Source organism: Trichechus manatus, unplaced genomic scaffold (genome assembly GCF_000243295.1).
Source record: "Trichechus manatus latirostris isolate Lorelei unplaced genomic scaffold, TriManLat1.0 scaffold00008, whole genome shotgun sequence".
NCBI lineage: Eukaryota > Metazoa > Chordata > Mammalia > Sirenia > Trichechidae > Trichechus > Trichechus manatus.
Genome location: NW_004443944.1, coordinates 30,632,032 through 30,640,390, shown reverse-complemented (window position 1 = coordinate 30,640,390; position 8,359 = coordinate 30,632,032).

Sequence of the window (8,359 nt, the reverse complement as noted above, 5' to 3'; positions counted from 1 at the left end):
GCCTGCCGCCATCTTCGCCTCCGGGCCCCCCGGCCGCCGGGCTCGCCCGGTCCCGCCGTGCCGGCCCGCTCCAACGGAGGGCACAGGGCAGCGGGGACCCAGTTGGGCCAGCCTACACCCTACCCGAGCCGCCAGGGGGTGGAGCCTCGAGGGGCGGGGCTATCCAGGGCTGTGGCTTACAGCTAGGGGCGGGGTCACATGCAGCCTGCGGGAGGCCGGGGCGGGGCGGAGCCGTGTAGGGTTCCTCGGGGAGGGGGCCCGCAAGTGAGGCAAGGAGCCGGCGAGGTGCAGGTGCCCGAGCGGGCCATGCTGGGAGCGGGGTTCATGTCGGGGGCGGAGCCCTAGGTTCCAGTGGAGGAGACTCGGCGCTGCTTAAGGCCGTCGAGGGCCGGGATCTTCGCTCACTGACGTGAGCACCAGAACGGGGGGCAGAAGCATGGCTACTCGGGCGAGGCTTTGGGCGTCGGCTCGGGGCTACGTAGGGGCGGAACGCTGGACCCCGTTTCCAGGCTTGATTTTAAGAGGCGGACGCCGATCCGCGAGGGACTTCGCGATTGGGCTGCACGTGGGCCAGCTTAAGAAGGGGCCGGTTTTCCATTTGGGGGTGGGAGTGGGGTTTTGTGTGTGGGAGAGGCTTAGTGTGGCACGTGACTTCTAAAGCCCCGCCCACGGGGATGAGCGCTACGGGCTCTTTTGGGGGCTTGGGGAGAGGGTGGACACGTTCCCCACTTTGAAACTGGAGGGGTGTTTAAGAGGTTAACCCTCATAATTGAGTACATCTAGACTCAGTAAAGCCTGAAGTCTCACACTTTGAAACCTGGCAGAAGGAGAACCCAGGACTTTTGGCTGGACTTTGGGTCTGAGATCTTAGTTTCTGGTTCCAGCTCAGATACTCTGTTAGCGCCATGTCTACCTTGGTCCAGTCACTTCACTTCTCTGGGCCTCAGTTTCCTCATCTGTGAAATGGCCAGGCTTAGGCCTTGCGTAAGGATCAAATCGATGTGAAAACACATTGTGGGCTGTGAATCACTGTGCTATCAATATAACCACTTTCATTTATTGAATGCTGACTACTGGCCAGGCCTAGAACTGAGAATTTTTCAGGTGTCATCTCAGTGTTTACAGTAGCCTCGTGGAGTAGCTACTGTTAGGAACACCCCCCCATTATACAGAAGGGAAAACTTGGATTTAGACAGTCAAATCGGCCTAGGCCACATGTTTATGGTGGGCAGTCCTGGGATTCAAACCCAGGCCTGTTTTGCACCAGTGCATCCTTATAAGAAGAGTCCCACCTCCACCTCAGTCTGTCCTCAGGTCTACCCCTAGTCTCCATCCTCCCTCCTAGGGATGTGTTGGGCAATAAATAGGTAGGGCCACATCAGTGTGTACATTCTCTGGGCCTTTTGGGTAGACTCCTCCACATAAGATACCATCATGGGGAAAAAAAAAAAAAAAACTCAGAAGAAAATAGGTACATATACCGGAAGATTGTCCACAGCCACCTTAGGTTGACAAATAACCAGAGAAACCCACGTGTCCAACAATAGTGGAATGGCTCTCCGCCACTGAAAATCCACTGAGACCACATACACACACGTATTGTCGTAGTCATCTAGTGCTGCTACAACAGAAGTACCACAAGTGGATGGCTTTAACAAAGAGAAATTTATTTCTTCACAGTAAAGTAGGCTAAAAGTCCAAATTCAGGGCATCAGCTCCAGGAAAAGCCTTTCTCTCTGTGTCGGCCTTCTCATCAATGTTCCCCTGGACTAGGATCTCCACGCAGGGACCCTGGGTCCAAAGGACATGCTCTGCTCCTGGCACTGCTTTCTTGGTGCCATGAGGTCCCCCTGTCTCTCTGCTCATTTCTATCTTCTATATCTCAAGAGATTGCCTCAGGACACAATCCAATCTTGTAGATTGAGCCCTGCCTCGCTAACACAACTGCCACCCATCCTCCCTCATTAACATCATAGAGGCAGGATTTACAACATATAGGAAAATCACACAATACCAGGAATCATGGCCCAGTCAGATTGATACACACATTTTTGGGGGGACATAATTCAATCCATGACATGTATAATATGTACATGTACATATAATACATAAATGCAATTTATTCAATGTTTGTGTCTTAGGCTAGGTTCTCTAGAGAAACAAAACCAGTGAAGTGTCTATAGATATATATAGAGAGAGGGAGTTTTATATCAAAGAAATGGCTCACACAGTTGTCAAGGCTGATAAGTCCTGAGTCCATGGGTCAAGCTGGAGTCTTCTCCAGTTGCAGGGGCTGGCAAACACAAGATTGGCAGGTCATACAACAGGCTGCAGAGGCCGACAAATGCCAAGATCGACAGGTAAGCTGCTAGTTCAACTCCCAATAACCAAAGGTCAGATAAACAGGAGCCAGCTGCAGAATCCAGAGTGAGCAAAAGCCCAAGAGCTTTGCCAGAAAGTCCACCTATATTGGATACAGGCCACACCCCCAAGGAAACTCCCTTTTAACTGATTGGCTACTCACAGCAGAGCCCATCATATCAAATCTCATCATGAAAGTGGTACATCATTATATGACTGCCAGACTACATCATAACTGCCAAACCACCGAGAATCATGGCCCAGCCAACTTGACACACAACCTTAACCATCACAGTTTGCTATATGTTGGTACATGAGCTGGCTGATTTAGATACATTCTGTCATTTAAATCTCACATAAATCCTGCACAGGCTGTATATTATCCCTGTTCTATAGATGGGAAAATTGGGACACATAGCCAGTAAGTACAGACCTCTATTCTAAGCCGCGTCTGTCTGACTTCCAAGCCCATATCCCTCCTACTCCTCCTTTCTGCAGCCCACATAGCAGCAAGGGATGAGTTTAAAATTCATTCATTCAAGACCAGACTTAATGGTCTGACTGAGACTGAAGGAACTCCGGAAAGCATGGCCCCTGGATTCTCTATCAGCGCAGAACTAAAACAATTTTGGAGGCCAACTCTTCAGACAGGGATTAGACTGGACCGTGGGACATAAAGTGATACTCGTGAGGAGTTTGCCTCTTAGCTCAAGTAGATACAAGAGACTAAATGGGCAGCTACTGTCCGGAGGTGAGATGGGTTAGGAGCTGATTGAATGGACATGGGGAATCGGGTGGAAAGGAGGAGTGTGCTGTCAGCATGGGAAGAGCAGTTAGAGTCACATAACAATATATGTATAAATTTTTGTGTGGGAAAAAAAATAAAGTTCATTCATTCATTCAACAAACATTTATTAACATCCAGTATGTGCCATAGTCCTAAGTTGTAAACAAGATAGATAGAGCCCCACCTCATGGAACATATAATCCACTGGGAGTCGGGATCCTATGGTGGTTAAGACCATGGGCTTTGGATTCTGACTTCCTGAGTTCAAATTCTCCTTGTGCCATTTCCTATCTGTGTGACCCTGGTTATGTTATTTAATCTCTAAGTTTCCATGTCATGATATATAAAGTGGGCATATTAAAAGTATTATCTCCAATTATTAAGAGGAATAAATAATGTATTGCTGATAAACTGTTTAGCACAATTCCTGTACATAGTAAGCATTCCAAAAATATGAGGTGCAGTTACTTGGGAAATAGACATCAATGAAACAGCCTTAATTTCAGGTGATGTGTACATGACAGAGACACAGACACACACAAAAAGAACCCAAGGTCTGGCATATATGTGACACTCAATAAATATATAAAGGAAAAAACAAGAGGAAGGAAGAAAGGGAAGGAGGGAGAGGAGAGAGAGGAAGAAAGAAAGAGAATATAGCATTGTATATCATCATTGATATTTTAAAAGTATGACTGTGCTAAAGATTGGAAGGCAGCCTGAGAAATTTGGGGATAAGCCGCTGTGATAAATGAGAAGTATATCCTACTTGACTTTTGGAAACTTTACTTTGATGGTAAAGAAGAGAGAAAAGGGATCAGGCAGAAGGCAAGAGGCCAGGGAGGAGGTGAAGTTCCTTTCCCAGGACCAAAGTCTTGAGCCAGGTCCTTAAAAGTCCTCCCACGTACTGCCCTGCTTAAAAAAGAATTAATGAGCCCCAGACAAACTTGGTGGGAAAGAGGCTTGATACAGGGTACCTCCCCTGGGGGGCTGTTTTCTGTGGCTACAATGGGAAGGGAGGAAGAAGAGGGATGGTGTGTGTAGAGTAAGAGAAAGCTAGCAGTGAAGGAAGAGGGGTGCAGAGCCAGAAAAAACAGTGGTGTGTATGTGTATATGTACGTGTGTGTACATGTGTGTTTGTGTATATGTGTATTGTGTGTATATGTATGTGTATGTTTGTGAATATGTATATGCATGTGTGTGTGAATTCTTGATCATACAGCTTGGGCAGGAGCAATCAGCTGTATCCCCGTCAGCCACCCCCAGGATCCCTGTAGCTGGAGGAAAGCTCCACTCATCTGCTGTGGTCAGCTGATGCATCCCACACACACACACACACACACACACACACACACACACACACACATACACAGTCCTGGCTCTCCACATAACCCCAGGCAGGCCTTCCAGAGGAGACCAGTTCACTCCCAAAGGATTGGAGAGGCCAGAGGGGAAAAAAAGGAGGGAGAGGAGCTACCCAGCCCCACCTGTCCCACCTGTCTCCAATTCCCACTGAAGGCCCTATAGGACCAAGAGTCTGGGGCCCTAGTCAAACAGGGAGGACCCTCTGCACAGGCTCTAGGGTAAAGAGCAGAGAGTCCTCCACTTGTGGCCTCCCGGACCCAGTGATGGCAATAATAATGAGAGCTAACCTGACTGAGGCCAAAATGGATGTCAGAAGAGACTCTGAAACTTTCTCTTGAACGTCGAGTAGCTAAAGCAAAAGGAAAAAATGATGAAGTAAAAGAAATGAACAGAAGATTTCAAAGGGCGGCTCGAAAAGACAAAGTATTATAATGACATGTACAAAGAGCTGGAGATAGAAACCAAAAGGGAAGAACACGCTTGAAAGGAAGCTGAAAGAACTGAAGAAAAAATTCAAGCCTTGAGTTGCAATAGTGAAGGATTCTATGGGGAAAACATTAAACGAAGCAGGAAGCATCAAAAGAAGATGGAAGAGATACACAGAGTCATTATACCAAAAAGAATTGGTCAATGTTCAACCATTTCAGGAGTTAGCATATGATCAGGAGCTGATGGTACTGAAGGAGGAAGTCCAAGCTGCACTGAAGGCATTGGCAAAAAACAAGGCTTCAGGAATTGATGGAATATCAATTGAGATGTTTCAACAAACGGAAGCAGCGCTGGAAGTGCTTACTCGTCTGTGCCAAGAAATATGGGAGACAGCTACCTGGCCAACCGACTGGAAGACATTCATCTTTATGCCTATTCCCAAGAAAGGCAATCCAACCGAATGCAGAAATTATCAAAGAATATCATTAACATCACACGCAAGTAAAATTTTGCTGAAGATCATTCAAAAGCAGCTGCAGCAGTATGTTGACAGGGAACTGCCAGAAATTCAGGCTGGATTCAGAAGAGGAAAGAGAACCAGGGATATAATTGCTGATGTCAGATGGATCCTGGCTGAAAGCAGAGAATACCAGAAAGATGTTTATCTGTGTTTTACTCACTATGGAAAGACATTCAACTGTGTGGATCATAACAAATTATGGATAACATTGTGAAGAATAGGAATTCCAGAACACTTAATTGTGCTCATGAGGAACCTGTACATAGATCAAGAGGCAGTTGTTTGGACAGAACAAGGGGATACTGCATGGTTTAAATTCAGGAAGGGTGTGCGGCAGGGTTGCATTGTTTCAGTATACTTATTTAATCTGTATGCTGAGCAAATAATCCAAGAAGCTGGACTGTATGAAGAAGAAAGGGACATCAGGATTGGAGGAAGACTCATTAACAACCTGCGTCATGCAGAGACACAACCTTGCTTGCTAAAAGTGAAGAGGACTTGACTGATGAAGATCAAAGACCACAGTCTTCAGTATGGATTACACCTCAACATAAACAAAACAAAAATCCTCACAACTGGACCGATAAGCAACATCAGGATAAACGGAGAAAATATTGAGGTTGTCAATGATTTCATTTTATTTGGATCCACGATCAACACCCATGGAAGCAGCAGTTAGTAAATCAAAAGACGCATTGCATTGGGCAAATCTGCTGCAAAAGACCTCTTTAAAGTGTTGAAAAGCAAACATATCACCTTGAAGACTAAGGTGGGCCTGACCCAAGCCATGGTATTTTCAATCACATCATATGCATGCAAAAGCTGGACAATGAATAAGGAAGACAGAAAAAGAATTGACACCTTGGAGTTGTGGTGTTGGAGAAGAATATTGAATATACCGTGGAGTGCCAAAAGAACGAACAAATCTGTCTTGGAAGAAGTACAACCAGAATGCTCCTTAGAAGCAAGATGGCGAGACTATGTCTTACATACTTTGGACATGTTGTCAGAAGGGATCAGTCCCTAAAGAAGGTAAAGTAGAGGGTCAGCAAAAAAAGGAAGACCCTCAACGAGATGTATTGACACAGTGGCTGCAACAATGGGCCCAAGCATAACAACGATTGTGAGCATGGCGCAGGACTGGGCAGTGTTTCATTCTGTGGTACGTAGTAGGGTTGCTGTGATTCGGAATCGACTCGTCGGCACCTAACAACAACAACCTGAGCGCTTACCATTCTAAGTGCTTTCCACGGATCATCTGGTTTAACCCTCAAAACAATCCTAAGCGGTAGGTCTCCTTGTTATCACCATTAAAAACCAAAAAACGAAACCTGTTGCCGTTGAGCGATTCTGACTCATAGTGAACCTATAGAGTGGAAGGGTCTGGTGGATTCAAACTGGCTGACCTTTTGGTTAGCAGCCAAACACTTAACCACTGTGCCACCAGGCCTCCATTATTCCCATTAGGCAGATGAGACAACTGAGGCGCAGAGACATGAACTATTAATTCCAGGCAATCTGGCACTGGAGCTCACCGGGAGGCCATACTGCTCCAAGCAGAGGTTTGGATCTTAGTGGTGGGTGGGAAGCCCCCGAAGTCTAAGACTCATGGCATCCTGTGGGATTGAAACCACAACAAGCACTTCTCTTATATGTTACCTTTTAATCTTCATCGCAGCCTTCTTGAGACAGGCATTATCATCTCCATTTTGCAGAGGAGGAAACTAAGGCTCAGAGAGGGAAAGTAATTTGTCCAAAGTCACACAGCTGATAAATGGCAGAGCCTAGATATGGACCCAGGTGATTTCTGATTCGAAACCCTTGGCCCCTTCTACTGAGCTACCCTCAAGTCCTGTTTAGAAGCAGACTCTCAGAATATTAGAGAATTTGAATCTTAGGTTTGTGAAATTTAAAATGAAGGAATGTCAACATCCTAAAATATTGGTGTTTAGGAGGGCCCATCAAAGGTCACCAGGTCCAATTTCTCCACACGCTAGGCAAGAAGTCCCTTTACAGCATCCCTGAGAGCTGCCCTTTTAGCCTACGCTTAGATGCCTCCAGTAATGGGGGCCTCACCACTCCACAAAGTAGTACATTCCAATGTAGGCAGCTCTGATTGGTAGGGAGCCTGCTTTGATAGAGGAAGGCCTCCTTTCAATTAGTTGCCTGTAGCATGGTGGATTAAGAGGCCACTCCCTACCCCTCAAGCCAGGAGCAGGGAAGAGGGAACACACACACACACACACACACACACACACACACACACACACACACACACACACACACACACACAAAAAAAAAATTTTCTAATCTTTCTGTCTCAGTATTCACCAGCACTGAGGCTGCCTCCTTGAAAAACCTGTTTATCAGGGGCTGCCATGCTCAAGAGGAGCCCTGGTTGTGCAGTGGTTAACATGCTCAGCTATTAACCAGAAGGTTGGCAGTTCGAACCCATCAACCACTCGGTGGGAGAAAGATGCGGCAGTCTGCTTCAGTAAAGATTTACAGCATTGGAAACCCTATGGGGCAGTTCTACTCTCTCCTATAGGATTGCTATGAGTTGGAATCAACTCGACAGCAGTGTTTTGGTTTGATGGGCTATGCTAAAATTAAAGCTGAAATTCTAATAATTCTCTCACACTCATTCTGTTTACTTCCTTTACAGCACTCATCACGATTTGTACTTCATGTTTCATGTTTGTCTACTTGATTCTCATCTGTCTCCCCACTAGACTGGATATCCCTTGAGGGCAAGAACTTGCCTACCTGGTTTATTGCCATAACCCAGCACCTAGCATAGTGCCTGGAATGAGACAGATGCTCAATAAATATCTGTTGAATGAATGAAGGCTTCCTGAGGGAGGGTAATAGGATCTTATGCCCTGAAAGATAAGTAG